This window comes from Prionailurus viverrinus, chromosome X (assembly GCF_022837055.1).
Source record: "Prionailurus viverrinus isolate Anna chromosome X, UM_Priviv_1.0, whole genome shotgun sequence".
Taxonomy (NCBI): Eukaryota; Metazoa; Chordata; class Mammalia; order Carnivora; family Felidae; genus Prionailurus; species Prionailurus viverrinus.
The window spans coordinates 31,178,111-31,199,560 of record NC_062579.1 but is presented as its reverse complement, the minus strand read 5'-3'; positions in this window follow the sequence as shown (position 1 = coordinate 31,199,560).

The following is a 21,450-nucleotide window of genomic DNA, read 5'->3' as shown; positions in this document are numbered from 1 at the left end:
CTGGAATAAGTCCCCTTACTTTTGGTATAGGATTCTTTTTATATATTGCTGAATTTGGTTTGCTAATTTGCTGAGAATTCTTGTGTATGTGTAAATGAGGGATATTGGTTTGTAATTTTCTTTTATTGTACTTAGTTAAATTTATGTGTGCAACGTTGTCTGTAATATTACCTAACTATTATTTAATGCCTTCGGTGTCCACAGTGATATTTCCTTTTAGTCCCACTTGTGACTTCTCTTTTTCTGTTCGTCTTTCTAGAGGCTTGTCAATTTTATTGATAGTTTTGAAGAATCTGCTTTCTTTTTATTAATTTTCTCTATTGTTTTCCTGTTTTCAACTTCATTTACTTCTGCTTTCATTATTTGCTTCCATTTGCTTGGTTTGGGGTTATTGTTCTTTTTCTGCTTTGTTGAGATGAAAGTTTAGATTATTGATTTGAGACCTTTGTGCTTAGCAAATATACGCATTTAATGCTATAAATTTCCTTCTATGCACTGCTTTAGCTGCATTCCATAGGTTTTGATATGTTGCATTTTCATTCTCATTCAGTTCTGTGTAGATTTTGATTTTCCTTGAAACCACTTCTTTTGTTCATGAATTGTTTAGAATCGTGTTGTTGTTTTTTAATGTTTATCTTTGAGAGAGAGAGAGAGAGAGAGAGCGAGCAGGGGAGGGGCAGAGAGAGAGGGAGACACAGAATCTGAAACAGGCTCCAGGCTCTGAGCTGTCAGCACCTAGCCTGACGCAGGGCTCGAATTCACGAGGTTTGAGATCATGACCTGAGCCGAAGTTGGATTCTCAACCGATGGAGACACTCAGGCGCCCGTAGTATTGTGTTGCTTAATTCCCGACTTTTTGGAGATTCACCAGTTGTCTTTCTGTTGATTTTTAGTTTGATTCAATTGTGATCAGAGAGGATACTCTATATGATTTCCATGCTTTTTTTTTTTTAATTGAAGTATGGTTGACATACAACACTGTATTCGTTTCAGGAGTACAACATAGTGATTTGACAATTCTATACACTACCCAGTGCTCACCATGATAGGTGTAGCCACCATCTGTCAACATTCAATATTATTACATATGATTGATTATACCCTTTATGCTACACTTTTCATTCCCATGACTTACTTATGTTATAACTGAAAGCTTCTACCATTTAATCCTCACCACCTAGTTTGCCCATTCCCCCACTCCCCTACTCTCTGGGAACCACCAGTTTGTCCTGTGCATGTATGAGTCTGTTTCTGTTTGTTCTTGTGTCTCAGATGCCACATAGAAACGAAATCGTATGGTATTTGTCTTCTTCTGACTTTTTTCACTCAGCATCCGTGTTGTGAATGGCAAGATTTCATTCTTTGCTACGGCTGAGTGATATTCCATTTCTTAGCCATTTAAAAAATGATTTTAATTCTTTTTGATTTATTGTTATGTTTTGTTCTACTCGGGATATGGTGTATCTTTGTGGCTGTTCATGTATACTTGCAAAAAATTCGAATTCCACTTGTTGGATGCAGTGTTCTCTAAATATCAGTTAAATCCTGTGGCTAATAGTATTTTTCAGTTCTTCTAAATCTTTGCTGATTTTCTGCGTAGTGGCTCTATCAATTATTGAGACAGAGTTATTGAGATCCCGCAGTATAATTGTGGCTTTTCTATTTCTCCTTTCAGTTGTGTTAATTTTTGTTTCATGAATTTTGTAGCATCGTGATTTGGCAATACACAGTTAGAATTGTTATGTCTTGGTGGATTGATCTTTTTATCATCATGGAGTATCTATCTTTGTCCCTGGTCATTTTTTTTGCTCTTAAGTCTACTTGATCTGATATCGGGATAATATGGATACCAATATATTAGTATAGCTAGCTTTCCTTTGATTAGTGTTTCCGTGGTATATTTTTTTCCATTCCACTTATTTTTAACCTATCTATATCAGCATACTTGCAATAAATTTCCCATAGAGAGCACAGAGCTGGGTCACTGTTTTCCCCACTCTGTCAATTACTATCATTTACTTGGTATACGTATACTATTCATGTTTAATACAATTATTGAGATGTTAGGAATTATGTCTGACATTTTATTATTTGTTTTCTTTTTTTAATTTTTATTTGAATTCTAGTTAGTTAACATACAGTGCAATATTAGTTTCAGGAATCGAAGTCAAAGATTCATCACTTACATAAAACACCCAATGCTCAGCATAATAAGTGCCCTCCTTATCTGTTTTATTTGGCTTTTGCTTGTTTCCCTTTTCCTGCCTTCTTTCAGGTGATTTAAATGTTTTTAGTATTACATTTTGCTTTATCTGTAGGCTTGAGTATATCTCTTTGTAGAGTTTTCTTAAGTGGTTGCTCAAGGAATTACAATATAAATATGTAACTTACCACAGTCTATTAGTATCACCATTTTACCACTTCAAGTTAAATGTCGGAAACTTATCCATTTTTCTTAGTGGCAATGAGGCGGGTCCTGCCTCATTGCTACTAAGCCAGGACGGTAGTCAGGGCTCTGCTCCCACACAAGCTCTGTTGATCACTACGTATCAGGAGACAGGGTTGCTGCCATATTACTGCCAGACTGGGATGGTTGAGAGGGGTGTTCTCACACAGTCCTGGTGTTGGCTGTCATGCACAGTGGCACCGGGGACGACACATGCTTTTTGCGGTGTTCGGATGGTATAAGGCTCATGTGTCACAAAGGTTTTATTCTGGAAAGACTTCCACTCTCCCTATTTTTCAGGTAGAGAGAAAAGGCCTCCCTTGTTTTATCGATTTGATTTGACCTCTCTGTGCTTGGCGTTTCTGGCTTGTGAGCTTCTATGGTATCCAGGCCAGAATATAGAGGTCTCAAATACCAAGATTCCTAGACAAAGCACCTTAAAAAAATTTTTTTTAATGTTCATTTACTTTTGGGGGGGAGGGGCAGGAAGAGAGGGAAATACAGAGTCTGAAGCAGGCTCCAGGCTCCAAGCTGTCAGCACAGACCCTGACACGGGGCTCGAACTCACAGACCGTGAGATCACAAACAGAGCTGAAGTCAGCTGCTTAACCGACTGAGCCAGGCACTCCAACAAAGCACTTTTTAAAAAAAATTTCAGTGTCAAAAAAAAATTTTTTTTTCAGTGTCTTCTGCTGACACAGTGTCTTGCTTCATGTAGTTTTTCCAGGGTTCCCATTTTGTCTGAAAGCCCAGTGCCAGAAATCCCACTTATTTTAATAAGGAAGATTAAGTGTTCCATCTCAACCTAATATACGGAAAGAATATCCATGGAGAGATAACATACATCAATTAAACAATAACATAGGTTTCTACCAATAAACTTGAAAGAAAATAAGCACAGTAGGTACATACATGTCAGATCCTGAAACTTTCCTGCTCTTGTCAAGGGAAGAAGATTCTATAGCAGCGGTCAATGCCGGAGGAACGGTGAAAGGGAGCCATTCTTTGGAAGATGCATTCTTTCTCTACCATTCTGTTCACTTTTTCAACCTGCTTGGGCTCATGGTCATCCTGCATTTAAAGTGCCTTAAAAGTAATGTTACAGCACAGACAAAAACACTCTAGGACAAAATAAAGACTAAGCAGAAGAGTGTTTTAGAAACATGGAAACAATGCACACGGACAACAGAGAAAAGCCGATAAGTCTACGGATGCAAGGCCAAACATTTTGGCCTCATCCAAACGTGGTATACGATACAAATGTGTGCCATATGATATACTCTGACTAAAAACTGATGTTTCAATTAATTTGCTGAATTCCCCGGAAGTATTGGGTCAAAATATCACTTCTTTTTTTTTTTTTATTTTTTAAAATTTACATCTAAATTAGTTAGCATATAGTGCACCAATGATTTCAGGAGTAGATTCCTTCGTGCCCCTGACCCCTTTAGCCCCCCCCACTCCCACCACCCCTCCCATAACCCTCAGTTTGTTCTCCATATTTATGAGTCTCTTCTGTTTTGCCCCCCTCCCTGTTTTTACATTATTTTTGTTTCCCTTCCCTTATGTTCATCTGTTGTGTCTCCTAAAGCCCTCATATGAGTGAAGTCATATGATTTTTGTCTTTCTCTGACTGATTAATTTCACTTAGCATAATACCCTCCAGGTCCATCCACGTAGGTGCAAATGGCAAGATTTCATTCTTTTTGATTAAAGTGTATTTATTGTGTTTTGAGGTGAGAAAATTATATCAGAACAAAATAAAATAGATGAATAATGGCAAAAGAAAAGGCTGTTGGGGTGCCTGGGTGGCTCAGTCGGTTAGGCTGCAGACTCTTGATTTCGGCTCAGGTCATGATCTCACGGTTTGTAGGATCGAGCCCCACATAGGGCTCCACGCTGACAGTGCACGGAGTCTGCTTCTGATTCTCTCTCTTCGTCTCTCTATGCCCCTCCCCTGCTTGTGCTTACTCTTTCTCAAAGTAAATAAACTTAAAAAAATAAAAAATTTCTGGTCAGAGTGGCTAACATTAACAACTCAGGAAACAACAGATGCTGGCGAGGACGTGGAGAAACGGGAACCCTCTTGCGCTGTTGGTGGGAAGGCAAACTGGTACAGCCGCTCTGGGAAACAGTGTGGAAGGTCCTCAAAAAATTAAAAATAGATCTACCCTGTGACCCAGCAATAGCACTGCTAGGAATTTACCCAAGGGATACAGGGGTGCTGATACAGAGGGGCACATGTACCCCAATGTTTATGGCAGCACTTTCAACAATAGCCAAATTATGGAGAGAGCCCAAATGTCCACCCATTGACAAATGGATTAAGAAGATGTGGTTTATATGTACAATGGAATACTACTCAGCAATGAAAAAGAATGAAATCCTGCCATTTGCAGCAATGTGGTTGGAACCAGAGGATATTATGCTAAGTTAAATAAGTCAGAGAAAGATAGATACCATATGTTTTCACTCATATGTGGAAGTTGAGAAACTTAACAGAAGATCATGGGGGAAGGAAAAGAAAAAAAAATAGTTACAAACAGAGAAGGAGGCAAACCATAAGAGACTTTTAAATACAGAGAACAAACTGAGGGTGAAAGGGGGTGGGGGGCGGGGAAAATGAGTGATGGGCACTGAGGAGGGCACTTGTTGGGACGAGCACTGGGTGTTATATGTAAGTGATGAATCACGGGAATCTACTCCCGAAGCCCAGAGCACATAGTATACACTGTATATTAGCTAACTTGACAGTATACTGTATATATATAATAAAAATAAAATAAAGCTGGAATAAGTAAAAATAAACATAAATAAAAATAAATAATAAATAAATAAATTCTAAAAGCTGTTATGACAAAAAGTCATTAACTGGACAGTCATCATGAGAGCAGATTTCTATATTTTAGGCCCAAACCGTGCTGAAATGGCTGGAGATCTCTTAACGAAGCAAAGAAACTTGACACGACCTCATTAGTATTCCCCGAGGTTGTCTTGGGGAAGAAGACAGACTCCAGTTTGACCACATTCTTGGAGGAGAGCAATCGTTCTGAGTACACCTAGGGGCTCTCACTTAAATTCCTCCCATCCCAACACTAAGGGTGACACCGTTCCTAGAGAGAGAAGGGCCATAAGTAAAAAACCATTTTATTAAGGTTTCTAAGAGATTCAGGGTGATAAGCATCTATGACCCAGGTTATAACAAAGAAGGGAGCACTGCATTCTCCTCTCCTCCCCCCGACAGCTTGGGGCCTGACATGAGTCTGGCACCTCCCCTGTGGGCCCGCTCATGGCGTGGAGCAGTGGTGGTACCTGGTGGGAGATTCTGGCGCCCGATGAAAGAGGGAAAGCAGCATCTCTCGGCAAGTGTGACGCATGGCGTCAATGACCACGATGCTATGTCATTCCTCATATCCGCACCCTTTGCCATCGAGAGGCGGAGTGTACTCCTTGATCCTGGGTTCAGCCATTGACCGCTGTGTCCAAGAGAACAAGGCAGAAGAGATAGCGTGCCGGCTCCAATTCTCCTTTCTCATTCTTCTGCCATCGCCATGAGAAAAACGGGTCCGGGACAGCATGGTCTAACGTGGAATGCAGCCATTATCCCAGCTGGACCCAGCCTCACTTGGCCAATCTCTAGCCAAGAAGAATTAGAATCCCAGCCTAGATCAGCCAGTGCTCATCATACCCCCCAGTTGCGTGGACCATAAACGCAGTTGAATGCCATGGAGGTTTTTGAGTTGATAAGCTATGCAGCAACACTGCACAAATAGCTGATGCAGTAAGAAAGACTCCTTCCTGAGCACATAAAGAACATCTCCGGAAGGGCCACTTGGAGAGAGGGTGATCAGTGATGGGCATCAGTGATGGGACAAAAGCCAGTGGAATTTGATTCACTACCATGACGGTGATTCCCATTAGCATGTCCACTGTGCGATGAGCACTGGCCATATTCTGTCTATAGGGTTGATAAAGAGTTTCAAGATTCTATGGCAGGTTACATACACATTTACATATAAATTTGTCAAACTTGAGATTTATTGTTTTATTATATGTAAGTTATATCTCATTGTAAAAAGTAAATTAAAAAGGAAAGGAGGGGCTCCTGGGCGGCTCAGTCAGTTAAGCGTCTGATACTTGGTTTTGGCTCAGGGCATGATCTCATCGTTCATGAGTTTGAGCCTCGCATGGGGCTCTGCGCTGACAGTGCTGAGCCTGCTTGGGATTCTCTTTCTCTCCCCCTCTCTCTTTCTCTCTCTCTCTGCCCCTCCCCTGCTTGTGCTCTCTCTCTCTCTCAAAATAAATAAATAAACTTAAAAAAAAAGGAAAAGAAAGGAGCCTCTGCCAGTACAACCCAGGATATCCTTTTAAACCAAAACCAGGGAAGCATGAAGGAGTCCTGTGCACATCTCAAATATTCCAAGCCCCGCTGCTATGAGCCTCTCACTAGTCCCTGGCCCCCTATCCCAGGAGCAGGACGGTCACACACGTTTCTACAGCATGCTTGTTAAAGAGCATGGGGCCTTCAGCAAAGGAAGAGAGCGGGGCTAATTCCGAAATCCATCATCATCAGGGATGGCCGCATGTCTGGACAGCCAGTCAGCGTGCAGGCTGAGACAGCCAGGCCTGCAAAATGAGGATTCCGTGATGCAAATAAATAATCATCATCAGGCTTCTTCAGCACAGGCGCTGCTCGGCAGTCCACCTGGGCAGCTGTGGCTTGCTCCCGACCAGGAAGCATCAGCAGCATGCTTGTGATTCCCTTATTATAGTAATCATGCCCTAGCCGACCGCAGAAGGAGTCCAGGCATTTCCCCCCTCCAACCTCCATCCTCGTCCAGTTTACATGCATTCTCTTTCCTAAGCCCGCTCACTTCCTTCTTCTCCTCTCCTTTCTCCTCCAAGGGGCCCCGCGATGCCTACAATGGCTTATCAGTCTCAACCCACTATTTTTTACAAGTTCAATCCCGAAGCACTATGTGCCTGCGGTTAAATCTGCCGGAGGTGAGACAACTACCCAGAGCTGACTGTGAAAAAGGGTGCTTTCTGTTTCCTGCTGCACAGCACTGCACGCTGGAACTGGCAGCCTGTAATTAACTGCCGCGTTACCTTCTATCAAACTGCAGCAGGAGGAAAAAAAATCTCTGGAGATAACAGTAGTGGGATAGAAAGAGCACTGGGCTCTGTCTCTGACCATCAGAATGTGAATCTTGGTCTTGATTTACAAGGTGGAAAACATTAGCCCCTGGCTACTCGAAGTGGAGGCCGTGGACCAGCAGCACTGGCATCCCGTGGAGAATTTCAGGACTCATCCACCCACCTCTCATATTCGAGTCTGCATCTTAACACGATCCCTAGGTGAAGTTTGAGAAACACGGACTTAAGCAAATCACTGCGTCTTCTTTTCCACATGCGCATTAAGACAGAGCGACAGTAAGTTCTATCTCAAGGGATGCTAACACTGCGTTCATGATTAGTAGATTGTTCTTTTTTTATCTTGTTTTTTTTTTATTATTATTTACTTACTTATTTAGAGAGGGCACAAGTAAGTGAGGGGCCGAGAGAGAGAGAGAGAGAAAGAGAGAGAATCCCAGGAGGGGCAGAGAGAGAGAAGTGGGGCTCACCCGGGGCTCGTGTTTTACCCAAAGCGGGGCTCGTGTCCACCTGAAGCGGGGCTCGAGCTCACCCAATGCGGGGCTGGAGCTCATCCGACATGGGACTCAAACTCACAAACCGTGAGATCATGACCTGAGCCGAAGTCAGACGCTTAACGACTGAGCCACCCAGGCACCCTGATTTTGTTTTTTAGACTAACATAAAGCAAAATCGATTTTTAGGGGGAAGGCATACATTTCCATGAATTTTAACACCTATTTTTATGTAACCGCCACCCATATCATGATACAGAGTATTTCCATGGCCAGAAAAACATCTCTCACCAAATCCCTTTGTAGCTAGCTATTCCTTGTCCCTACCTCTAGCCCCTGGCAACCGCTGGTCTGTTCCCTGCCACTACAGTCTTATCTCTTAGAGGATGTCATATAAATGAAATCATGCAGTGTGTTACTTTTTGAGACTGGATTCTTTCACTCACCCTCTGAGTCATACAAATTGTGTTTTTATTCCTTTTTATTCCTGAGTAATGTTCTACTGTATGCAAGTAACAGTTTGCTTATCCATTTCTTGTGTTTCTTTTCAGCTTTATAGAGTATAATTGACATAGGGTAATAAAGAGGTGCCAGGGTGGCTCGGTCAGTTAAGCATCCGACTCTTGATTTCGGCTCAGGTTGTGGGTTCAAGCCCCACATCAGGCTCTGCGCTGACAGTGCAGAGCCTACTTGGGATTCTCTCTCTCCCTCTCTCTCTGCCCCTCCCCAACTCGTGCTCTCTCTCAAAATAAATAAATAAACTTTAAAAAATGATAATATCGTTAAAGCATATGGTGGTTTGATGCATGTACATATTATGAAAAGATTCCTACCATCGAGATAATTAACACATTCATGGCCTCATATATTTAGATTTTGTGTGAGAGCACTTAGCTCCGTTCTCTTTGCAAACTTCAATTATACAATACAATATTACCAGTTGCAGTCACCAAGTTATACATTAGATCCTTGTAACTTATTCATCTATAACCAAAAGTTTATACCCTTTTACCAACCTTCCCATATTTCCCCCACCCTCTAGCCCCTGGCACTCACTATTCTACTCTGTTTCCATAAGTTTCACTTTTTTTTAGATTCCATATATAAGTGATACCATGCAGTATTTGTCTTTCTCTGTTTGACTTATTTCACCTAGCATAATGGCCCCAAGTTCATCCAAGTTCATCTAGGAAGGAAATGACTGGATTTCCTTCGTTTTCAAGGCTGAATAATATTCCAGTGTGTGTGTGTGTGTGTGTGTATAACATTTGCTTTATTCATTCATCCATCCATGGATATGTAGGTTGTTTCCATATCGTGGCTACTGCTATTGTGTTATAATGCATATATTGGTCGCCTTGATGGCATCCCCTAATTCCTTTAGGTTTCTTCACTTTTTCATTCTTTTTCTTTTTGTCCCTCTGATTGGATGAATTCTACTGCCGTATCTTTGAGTTCACTGATTCTTTTCTCTGGTCTTCTGCTGAACCCCTCTACTGAATTTCTCATTTGTTATTGTGCTCTGCAGTTCTATGATTCCTGTTTGGTACTTTCTTGTATTTTCTTCCTCTTTGTTGAAATTCTCGCTTTGTTCATGCATTGTTCTCATGACCTCAGTGACCATCTTCATGGTCGTTATTGTGAACTCTTTATTGGGTAAATCATTCATCTCCATTTCATTAAGATCAATATCTGGAGATTCATTCTGTTCTTTTGTTTAGAACATATTCTTCTTCATTTTCCTTGATTCTCTATGTTGGTTTCTGCGCGTTAGATAAAATAGCCACCTCTCCCAGTCTTGACAGACTGGTCTCGTGTTGGACGTGAACCTTATCAGTCTGCCTGGCCCGAGTTCCTGGTTGCTCCTCAAACCTTTGTGATTGTCCAATCTGCCGTCTTTGCTCTTAGTGGCATCTGGTAGTTGAGGATGTGCCGAGACTCATTAGTGTCCCAAACAGGTGGCTCGCCATCAGCACCTAGATGGGTGGTGATTAGAAGCTGGACCCTCAGGCAGCAGCTAAGACATGGGCATATCTTCTCCTTCCTCTGTGCTGAATCTGGGTACGTAGCCACAGAGGGTGTTTCTGTGCTCATTTAGAAACTGCTTCTTTGTTTGCTGTGATCCTGTAAGACTCATGAACACAAGTCCCAATGGCTATCAAAAAGTAGGTGATTTGGGGGCCCATCCCCCCGGTGGCAGCTAGATGTGTAGAAAAGCTCCTTCCAGGGAAATTCTGCCAACTTGATTTTACTATTGGGGTGAGTCAGAGGGAGAATATGGAGGAAGCACCCACCAGTTCTTTGGGGCTCTTGGAAGGATTGCAGTCAGTACTACTGGATTCAACTTTCTAATATTTTGTTGAGGGTTCTTTGTGTGTTTGTTTATGTGAGATATTGGTCTGTAGTTGTCTATTCTTACATTGCTTCTGTCTGATTTTGGTATCGGGTGATGCTGGCCTCACAAAATGAATTTGGAAGTGTTCCAAATCCCCACTTCTATATTTTCAGAAGAGATTGCATAGAATTGGTGCTATTTCTTACTTAAGTGTTTAGTAGAATTCTCCAGTGAAACCATCTAGGCCTCCGTATTTCTTTCCTGAAAGATTTTCCACTAATATTTTAATGTGTTACAGGACTATACAAGTTATTTACTTCATCTTAGGTGAATTTTGGTCATTCGTGGTTTGTAAGGAATTGGCCCATTTCAACTAACTTGTCAAATCCACGTGGGTGGGACGGGTCATAATATCCCCTTATTATCCTTTCAATGGCCATGGGGTGTATAGCAATAACCCTTCATCCATTCCCCACATTGGCAATTGGTTTCTTTTTGTCCTTCCTTGTCAATATTGGTAGCGATTTATCATTGTGGAAATCTTTTCAAAGAACATCTTTTGGTTTCGCAGATTTTCTCTATTGTTTTTCTGTTCTCATTTTCATTATTTTGTCTTACCTTTATTATCTTCTTCTGTCCATTTACATTGCCCTTATTTTGTTCTTTTCCTAGCTTCTTAAGGTTTAGGCTTAGATTTAATTAGGCCCCTTTTCTTATCGAATATAAGCATTTAATGCTAGAAATTTCCTTTGAAGCACTGTTTGTTTTGAATATTTTATTTTCACTTATGTTCAGTTAAAAGATTTTCTAATTTCCCTTTGGGACTTCCTTTTTGGGTTGATAGGATTGTTTAGAAGTGTGTGTTTAATTTTCAAATGTTTGAAAATTTCCTGTTACCTTTCTGTTGAGTTATGGTTTCATTCCATTATGGTTGGAGAGCATACTCTGATTGTAAATCTTTTACATTTGTTAAAATTTATCTTATGACCTAGGACATGGTCTCTGTCGGTGAATGTTCCACGTTTACTTGAAAATCTGTATTCCGATGGTTTTCGGTAACATTTTCTAAAAATGTCTATTAGATTCAGTTGGTTGATGGTGCTGCTCACTTCCTGTATAGCCTTATTTTCTGTATACTAGGTCTGTCAATTTCTGAGACAGGAGTGTCAAAGTCTCCAACTATAGTTGCGGATTCGTCTCGTTCTCCTTTTCGTCAGTTTTTGCTTCACGTACTATGGTGTTCTGTCATTAGACACATACTCATACGGTGTTGCCCTGTCTTCTCGGCAACTGACGCTTTTATCAGTATGTGCTTCCCTCCCTCACCCTTGGTAATTTTCTTTGCTCTGAAGTCTATCAGTATTAGTGTAGCCACTCCAGCTCTCTCTTGATCAGTCCATGTATTTTTCCATCCTTCTACTTTTAACCTAGCTATATCATTATGTTTGAAGGGAGTGTCTTGTAAATAGCATACAGTTCAGTCATTAAAAAGAATCCATGCTGACCGTCTCTTTCAATTGATATGTTTAGACCATTTGTATTTAATATAATTATGAAAACGTTTTGACTTCTACAATGTCATTTTCTGTTTGTTCCCTCTGTTTTTCACTATTTTGCTTCTCCTTGCCTGCCTTCTCTTGGTTATTGGAACATTTTTAAATATATGTTTTAATTCATCTATTGTTGTTTACTATATCTCTTTTGGGAGATCTTTGGTTGCTCGAGGTATTAGAATATACGTATTTGGCTTTCCCCATTCTATTTAGAATCAATATTTGACTATTTCAAGTGGAATGAAGAAATTTAACACTGAATAGGTCCCTGTACCCTCTTACATTTATGTCGTAATTGTCTTATATATTGCATCTAAAAACACTGGAAACCCCATTAGACAACACTATACATTTCCTTTCAACTGTCAAACATATCTTTAAAAACTCAAGAGGAGAGAAATAGTCAATGTTACCTACTCAGTAAATCCTTTAGTAATAGTAAATAATTATTTACTATTTACATTACTATTTCTGTTGCTCGCCCCACATTCCTAATGTCCCGAGCTTCGTCTTGGTATCATTTCACTTGTCTGAAGAAATTCCTTTAGCAATTATTTCAGCACAGGTGTGCTGGCTATGAATTCTCTTACTTTTCCGTCATCTAAGAATATCTTTAGTTCACCTTTACTCCCGAAGAATACTTTTCACTGGATATAGAATTCTCAGTTAACTATTCTTGTTTTTCCAGCACTTGAGAAGTACTGTGTCATTTTCTTTCGGCCTCTGTGGCTTCTGCGGAGAAATTCACAGTCGTTGGAATAATTGTTCTCTTATAAATAAAGCATTGTTTTTCTCTGACTGATTTTGACAGTTTTTTCTTGGTTTTTAATTTCCAGTAGTTTGATTATGCTGTGTCTGGCTATAGATTTATTTGTGTTTATCTTATTTGGAGTTCACTCATCTTCTTGAATCTATAGGTTTATGTATTTTATCAAACGGTAATTTTCAACCATTATTTTTTCAGATATTTTTTCAACATAGAGTTCTTTCTCCTCTTCTTCTGGGATTCTGATGGCACAATTATAAAGCCTTTTGGTATTTCCCCAGAGTTCCCGAGGCTTTGTTCATTTTTTCTCAGTCTTTTTATCTATTACTCAGATTGGTTAATTTCTATTGATCGTTTCTGCCACCATCTACATTGTATTATTGAGCCTATCCAGTGAGGCAGGGTTTTTTTTTTCTTATTTGAGTTATTGTATTTTCTTGTCCTAAAACTCCCACTGTTTTTTTTATATATATCTTCTATTTTTGATGTTGTTGAGATTTTCTACCTTTCCATTCATTTCGATAGTGTTTGCCCTTACTTCCTGAAGTCTTTTTACAATGGCTATTTTCAAATCTCAGTTTGGCAATTCCAGCATTTGTATCATCTTACCATTATATCCTGGTTCTCTGTATACTGAGTCATTTTTGGATTGCATCTAGACGTTTTGAATGTTATCAGATTCTGGTTCTTGTTTAAATCTTGTGGAGAATGTTGCTGTGTTTTGTTTTAGTAGACAATAAACCTAGTTGCATTCCGGCTGCCAATTTTGACCAGCCTCCCGTGGGTTGTGGTTTCTTTTTTGTTTTTAAATATTCATTTATTTATTTTAAGAGAGAGAGAGAACACATGTGAGAGCAGGGGAGGGGCAGAGAGAGACGAAGAGACAGAATCCCAATCAGGCTCTGTGCTGACAGCACACGGGGCTCGATCTCAGAACTGCAAGATCATGACCTGAGCCGAAATCAAGAGTTGGACGCTTAACCGACTGGGTGACCCAGGTGCCCCTGGGCTGTGGTTTCAATGTCAGTTCTGTTTTCAAAGCCTTTGCTATACGATGTGGACCTGTCTCATGTGTGCCTGACCCATAGGCCAGTCTTTGACCTGCACATTGGTCTATTTCTTTGTTCAGTTCTCGATATCTTTAGTACACTGTTCAGGAACACATCCGTGCGTACACAGGTATGGGATGATCACAGAAATTCATAAACAACTTTATGGGGTCACGTTCACAAGCTTCTCCTTCTCTGTGATTTCCCCACATTTTTTCTATTTCCCTGGGGCCGTTACGTTACAAGGTAGTTCCTCCAGAATAACATTTATTAGGTACCTACCATGTGTGAGGCTCTGTTCCAAGAAATTAATGTATCTCACTTAACTATCATGACCATGCTATGAATAAAGTATTATTGCCATTCCTGTTTTACAGATTGGGAAACTGAGGCCCAGAATGGTTAAGCAACTTATCCAAGGTTGCACAGCTATATATGGTGGAGCAAGTAGTGGGCCAGGATTTGAACACATATTATCAAATCTTAACTATCAGAGAGTTCTGCATCTATAATATGACCCCATTGCATGAGCCATTCTTCTTCGCCCGTAAGTCCATTAACACGGTTATTGTATAATAGTTATTTAAAATAAATAATAAATAAAGGTATGCCCCTATCTCCAGAGCAGCAATGCTTTCTTTTCAAATTTGAATTGTTGGCAAGCACCAAGTGTGTTAGTTCCCTGTGGCTGCCATAACAAATTATCAAAAATTAGGTGGCTTCAAATAATGAGAAATTTATCCTCTTACAGTCCTGCAGGCCAGAAGTGTGAAATCAAGGTATCAGCAGGTGTGCACTCCCTCTGGAGGCTCTAGAGAACAATCCTTCGTCACCTCTTCCAGCGTTTGGGGGCTGCCAGCATTTTTTGTGGGTATATCACTCCAATCTTGGCCTCTGTCTTCATACGGCTTCCTCTTCTGTGTGTCTGTATCTTCTCCTCTTATGTCTATGGGCCTCCAATCTGTGTTTCTTATAAGGACACTCATCATTGGATTTAGGGCCCATCCCGATAATCCAAGAGATCTCATCTTGAGATCCCTAAAGGAATTAAGTCTGCAAAGACTCGCTTTCCAAATAAACCATATTCACAGCTTCGGGACAGGGATATAGCCTTTGGGAACCAACATTCAACTCACTATATCTAGCAGGGACCACCTTATGTGCTCAGTAAACACCGTATGAGATAGTCTCTCCATTGCAAATGATAGAAATTCAAGCCAGACTAGCTTAAGCACAAAGGGAATTTATTTGTTCACGTAACCGGGAGGTTGGAAGAGACAGTGGCATCACACACGGTTGGATCCTGGACTCCACGGTATCTTTCAGTCTCTCCACCTTTCAACTTTTCTTCCGTCTTGGTGTTGCTTTATTTTCAAGAAGCTTCACCGTCAAACAGATGAGAAACCCTCATTCTGCCAGCATCCATATATCAAATCTCAGTGAACACTTCGACTGTTCCTGTGTAAGTCACACACCCATCGTGGAAGGCATTGCTGTGATCAGAGTAATGGAAGTGTTTGATTGGCCAGTCCTTCCACGACCCCTCTGCGGCTGGAGCATGTGATGGTGGAGGTGGGCAGGTGTGATTAATATCCTACCAGAACCACTTAGAATGGAGGTGAAATCGGTTCTCCAGAGGAGGGACACTGAAAAGGCCAATAATATACGGCCACTGTAACTTCCAAGCCTGTGGTATTTGGCGCGAGTGCATTGCTGAGGGACGACTTAATGGGTCTTGGCCGTGTGTATCTTCTGTGATCCTTTCATAATATTTAATCAGCTCAACCAGACAGACTTCATCCTACTCATCTCAGAGGCTTGTAATCTTCAGATTCTCTCTAGAAGCGTTTACCATATACATGCACGAGGGACGTTTCCTTTCTTTTTGCAAGTTTGAGTTTGCAGCGCCTCACAGACCCTCAACTGTTCCCAACGTGCTCTGTGGCAGGGAGAAGCAGCAATGTCTAGACTCTGGCTTTGTAGGGCAAATAGCTCCAAAAGTCTAATCAGGATTCTGGTCCAAGCCTTCCCTGTTTCCCGACACCCCATTCCTTGCACTGCAAGCTTTCTAAATACTCTCACAAAGGCATGACCCTGCCGTAGCCCCCAAATCAATACTATGTAGGCCATCCTGGTCCCTACCCACAGAGGTTTATTAAGGTTGGAACCAGAAAATCTCATTAAAGTATGGTCTCACCTCCTTTATGACCTCATGTTGAGGACTCTGTTGGGTCAGGGCTCAAGTGCATTATAATGCACAGGATGCTGGGTATCCAGAAGGACTTCTGCCCTTTTCCCTGACAGTATCCCCCACCCAACTCCCAGCAACCCTCCCTGGCCCTTCTTATTTCTGTCAGTTTGAATCCTCCCAGATCAGCTTATTTGCCGAGAGGACTTTTGTCCAAGCTCCCTTCAGTTTTTGGCTCCCCTGTGGTAGCATATTATCTCCTCGTGCTGCAGACACACTTCCTGTAGTCCATGTGCCTGGTGCCCTGTCACACATCCTATTGGTCGCAGTCTCTGATTCTAACGGTGACCGGGGTGGACAGTTCAAGGTCAGCTGAGGCTCATGAGCGTCACCAAGAATGAGCACCGTGCCTTTGCTCTCTGCCCCAAGGCACTTATGAGTCCCAGGCCACTGCAGGCACAGCTCAGAAGTTCAGGGCTAGCCCTCGGCCGGATGGGAGCCGGGGAACTAATGTTCCTGCCTCCCATCTTTTAGGAGACATTTTTGGGAGGCATTCTATATGCTTCTTAGGAAGCGCGGGAAGATCTAGGCCCTGATAATGCTCCCTTGTATTGACTTTCTCTCCATCCCTGTCTCCACTCTCCCCCTCCCCCACTCTTGCCCTCTGGAATCACTCCCCCCCCCCCCACTCCAGAACTACCCTTTCTCAAATACTTGTTTCTGGCTCGGCTTTGAGTAATCCAAGGAAGACACGGCCTCACTTGCCAAGCAGAGAAGCTAGGATCCCAGTGGCTGTCCAGCCCTCATCGTTTCTCTCCTCACGGGGTCCAGGGCCAGCACCCAGGAACTGGCTTTAGCTGTGGATGGTAGGATACTGCAAGAGGAAGAAGGTTGAAGGGGCGTCCAGGAGTCTAAGTGAAGCGGCAATACAGCCTGGTGGAAAGGGTCCAGGCTGTGTTCTGTCACTGCTTTTACGGACAGTATCGTATAACTGTGTCCCATCGCGCTCGATTTCAAACCGTAGCTCTACCATTCCTTGGTGGTGCCGACGAGGTTACTCGGAATCTGCCCGCTCACCTTTCCAGGGGTCGTGTTCTGACCTGATGGAATGCACCAACCCCATCCGTGATCTACCACCCACCGTTAGTAAAGCCACAAAGCCAAGTGGCTTGGTCTTCAGGGTTGTTTATGCTACCAGCAGCGACACGGCTTCTTAGAGGATGTGCTTTCTCTTACAGCCACTTCCCTTGAAGAACCCAGAACACGGCCCGAAACTGCCTGTTTCCTTGGTCCCCCAAGCAAGCTCCCTAGACGACACTGCTGTTCGGGGGGCATTCTGTCGCGCAGCAAGTGAGTGGAAGTCTGTCTGCCCTGATTGGTCATCTGTCCCTATCCTGACACACATAGTCCTTCTTGTTGCCGGTGACCGAACTGTTAACAGGAACACTGCCTGGGCCCTTGTTGGAGCGCCTTGCCCGCACCCTTGCTGTGTTTACACGGGCTGCCCGGTCTGACAATCCCCCATCATCCACGAAATGAGCCCTAGAAACATCGGCCCAGCCCAACATTCACGGATGATTCCTGATATCTTTCATCTCCCGGGCCCAGAGGACAAACTCTTTTCCTTTGTGTTCTATTTTGACATTATTCTGCCTCTTTGTTCCCATTTTAGGGCAGTGTGAGGGGAGCTGTGCATTAGCTTTTGTGGGCTTTAATGAAGCAGGATTTCACAGCATTTCATATCAGGTATCATCTTTTGTGTGCATGGGGAGAAGGGCTGAGAAATGTTCCTTTAACTGGTGCCAGAAGAGAAGACAGAGAAAGCCAAGGAAAAAAATCTGATAACTACTTTTTTCCATTAAAGTTCCGGCCCCTTTCTAAAACATGCTATTCGTCTATATTTCAAATCAGTTGGGAATCATATCTTTCCACAACTGCATTTCCTTACTTCCTGGAAACATATATCACAGGATGTATAATAAATGTTTATGCTAGCCGTAAAGAGGAAAGTCACATTTAATAAAATTTACCATAGACCCCAAGGTGAATTTAATATAGGAGCCTGAGTGACGAATCCCAAAGCAAGTGAATTTGGGCTTAAAGCCCACCCTGCACTGACTTCATTATGCATAGTTGGTGTTCGGGAAAAAATTCAACAACAAAACTTCCTGAGGTCCTTGCATGAATGAATCGGAATGAGGCTCTCACATTAACCCTGCACTTTCCCGGGTGTCTTTCAGATGCCCCACAAGAAGGCTTATTACTGAGCAGCTGGTGGCTGGCTCTCCCTGTGTCTTTGAAGGATGGAACAAGAAGAAACAGCTGAAAATTGCCAGGTAGACCAACAAGGACAATTTCAATTACACAGGAATGACTGCTTCTTCTCCGGATGAAGATATGATCATGAGTCAGCCCTGGCTCAATGTGTTGGGTGAGAGGCATAACCACTGGGACCATGACTTTTGTCCATACCAGCTGGCCTTCATGACAGGCCATTCAAAATAGAACGGGATGGGGGCGCCTGGGTGCCTCTCTGTGGGTTAAGCATCCGAGTTCAGCTCAGGTCATGATCTCACAGTTCATGAGTTCAAGCCCCACATCGGCCTCTGTGCTGACAGCTCGGAGCCTGGAGCCTGCTTCGCATTCTGTGTCTCCCTCTCTCTCTGCCCCTCCCCCGCTTGCGCTCTGTCTCTCTCTCTCTCAAAAATAAGCATTAAAAAATAAAAAAAAAATAGAACAGGATGATGGGGGCTCAATTCAACGCAGAGTCAGGGGCATGCATGATTCGGTGGCTCGTGGAGACCGTCAGAGGCCCGTGTTTACCTGCGAATTAGCGTACCTGGGATTGGGCTCAAGTGCTTTTCTGGAAACTGTAAAAGGACCACACTGAGGAAACTGGAGTCAGGAAACTATTTTCCTACACTTGTCCAGCTGGTGCTATCTTATGACTGGCCAGGAGAATCCTATAGGTAAGTTCTGATAGGACTAATTTCCGCGTGGCCCGAGACTTCAAATAAACATCTCCTGAAACAAAATGTTTCTGCCCAGAGGGAACAGCAAGAGAATCCTCAGGTCAGCCCTATAATGGGACAGACTTCCTCTACCACTGTGGCCTGGCCATGAGTAAAATCCATGGAACTAGGTAGATCGTGGTCAAAAGCTGACACACCTTGGGGTGCCTGGGTGGCTCAGCTGGTTGAGCGTCTAGCTCTCGGCTTTGGCTCACGTCATGATCTCACAGTTTGTGAGTTCAAGCCCCGTGTCAAGCTCTGTGTGGACAGTGGGAAACCTGTTTGGGATTCTCTCTCTGCTTCTCCCTGCCCCCGCTCAAAACAAATAAATAAACTTAAAAAATTAAAAACAAAATCTGACACACTCTGAGATGCATGCCTTCCCACTCTCTTCTCTTGGTCCCAGGAAACACCCCCTATTCATTTCTACCACGGAGGAACCAAGAACAACTGGAAATCGCATGGATCTGGAGGGAGTGAAACCATAGTTCATCCAGTGAGAACGTTTCTAGCTGGACCCACACACTGAAAACATCCTCCCTTACAGCCTGGAAGACAGTGGGACTTAGAGGCCAGTACAAAACTTAAGGAGGTACTTATTCTCAAGGCTTGACCCTGTACTTGCAGAACCCTGAGACTGTGTGCCTCCTTAAATTTTGCACCCGGAAAGTGTGCTTTGGTCTGCCTGTAGCTAGGGAAGGATCACCCCCAGGCCGGGCCTGCAAAGACCTGGGATCGGCTGCCCTTCCTTCCAATGTGCTGCTGGTGGCTGAGCCACGCAGCCCAGGAAGGGCGCAAAGTGACCTCAGGGAGCAGACTTGGGTCGTTCCAGCAGCCCCAGCAAGTTGTAAAAGGATGATTTTTGATCTATACTTGTATTTGCCCAGGAGGTATCAGAACTGAAGCCGGGATGCCAGTCCCGTCACTGGACCTAACTGAAGATACCTTCCTAACCAACAAACAATGGGACTTGTTTTAACCAATTGTATACAGGGGCTTGGACTCCTCCGTCCTATCCCAAGGGCTAGTTTTAATTAGCATTACCACCAAGGACTTCCCTTTCTGGCACTTAACTCAGAAAACAACTCATTGGCCTGGCCTCCCAAGCTAAGAGTCACGGCTTTGCAAGTATATACGTACATATATGTATATATAGGTAACATACACATATGTTAAAAACTTGGTTTGAGAGCATAATTTGTTCCAAAGACATGCTTGTAATCCAAAGCACTTGTATATCAAAGCGAATTTCCCCATAAGAAATAATGGAGACTCAGATGTGTGCTCCACCACCCAAAGATATTCATATAAAAATGAGTACAGTACTGTAATATAATACAGAATCGTAAAGAAAATACAAAACGTAAAGAAAAATGAACACATTAACCTGCACTTACCTCTGAAAACCTTCATGACTGGTGTGAGGGAGACATGGGAGAGGAGGGTTAATGCATAGGACGACTTCCACTATCACTAACGGAGTCACTGCTGTCTGTAGGCTCCACGGAATACTTTTCTGCATGGGGTCACCGTATACGCTCGCATAGATATTGACCACAGTACAGTATTAATAAACTGTTGTCACAGACTGTATTTAATGTAACTGGCAATAAGGCAGCCGAGGAAAGGGTCTGCATCTGCAGGCAGCCTGACCTGGAATGAAGCAGAGCATTCCTAAGCTTACTCTTGTCTGGAAAAGCAAAGGACTGTCCATAGGTGCTTTGAAGTGACAAGAAATATACTAGTGCCGTTGTGGGTACCTTCCAACATTCTGAAAAATCACTGATTTCTGCCAAATGCCACGGCCTGAGATGGAGCATCCGAGCATAGGAGACAATCGCCCGCACTCCTGCAGCAAGAGAGAGAGAGAGAAAGAGAGACAACATTGGCTCAGTTGTGATCATGTGACATTCGTCATCACACACCACTCGCGTTGCAAGACATCGCTTGTTTATCAAGTTAAAATTTATTAGAAATGTTTGCTCGTCTTGCGGAATCCTCGCAGAACAAGTTACTCACAATCCAAGGTTTGACCGTATATAGGTTTCCAACTTGGGTCATCTGTTTTATTCTCTGATGATGTCCAGTTCCAGGAATGTGCTTTCCTCCTCTCAGTGTGCCAGAGTTGGGAGAGAAAGGAAGGCACCATCCACTGTCCCCATGGGTTCATGGAAGCAAAAAAGCCTCCTTCGCTGTACTGACTGGGGCGGCTGCACGCTGCTAAGAGCCAGCAAGAGCCAGCCCCGGCAATGCAATAACCATCTGATTAAGGAGCAGTAATCGCTGGAGCTGCTTTGTGATCCCTGCTCCGTCAGCAAGGACTTCGGGGCGCCTCCCTCCGTTCCGTGCCTCTGAGGGTCGGTGAGCCCTGTGGGGCTGCCTCAGCCCAGAGCTGCACATGAGGAGAGATAGGCACCAGGATGGAATGAAGAGGTCTGCAGTCTTACCTTATCC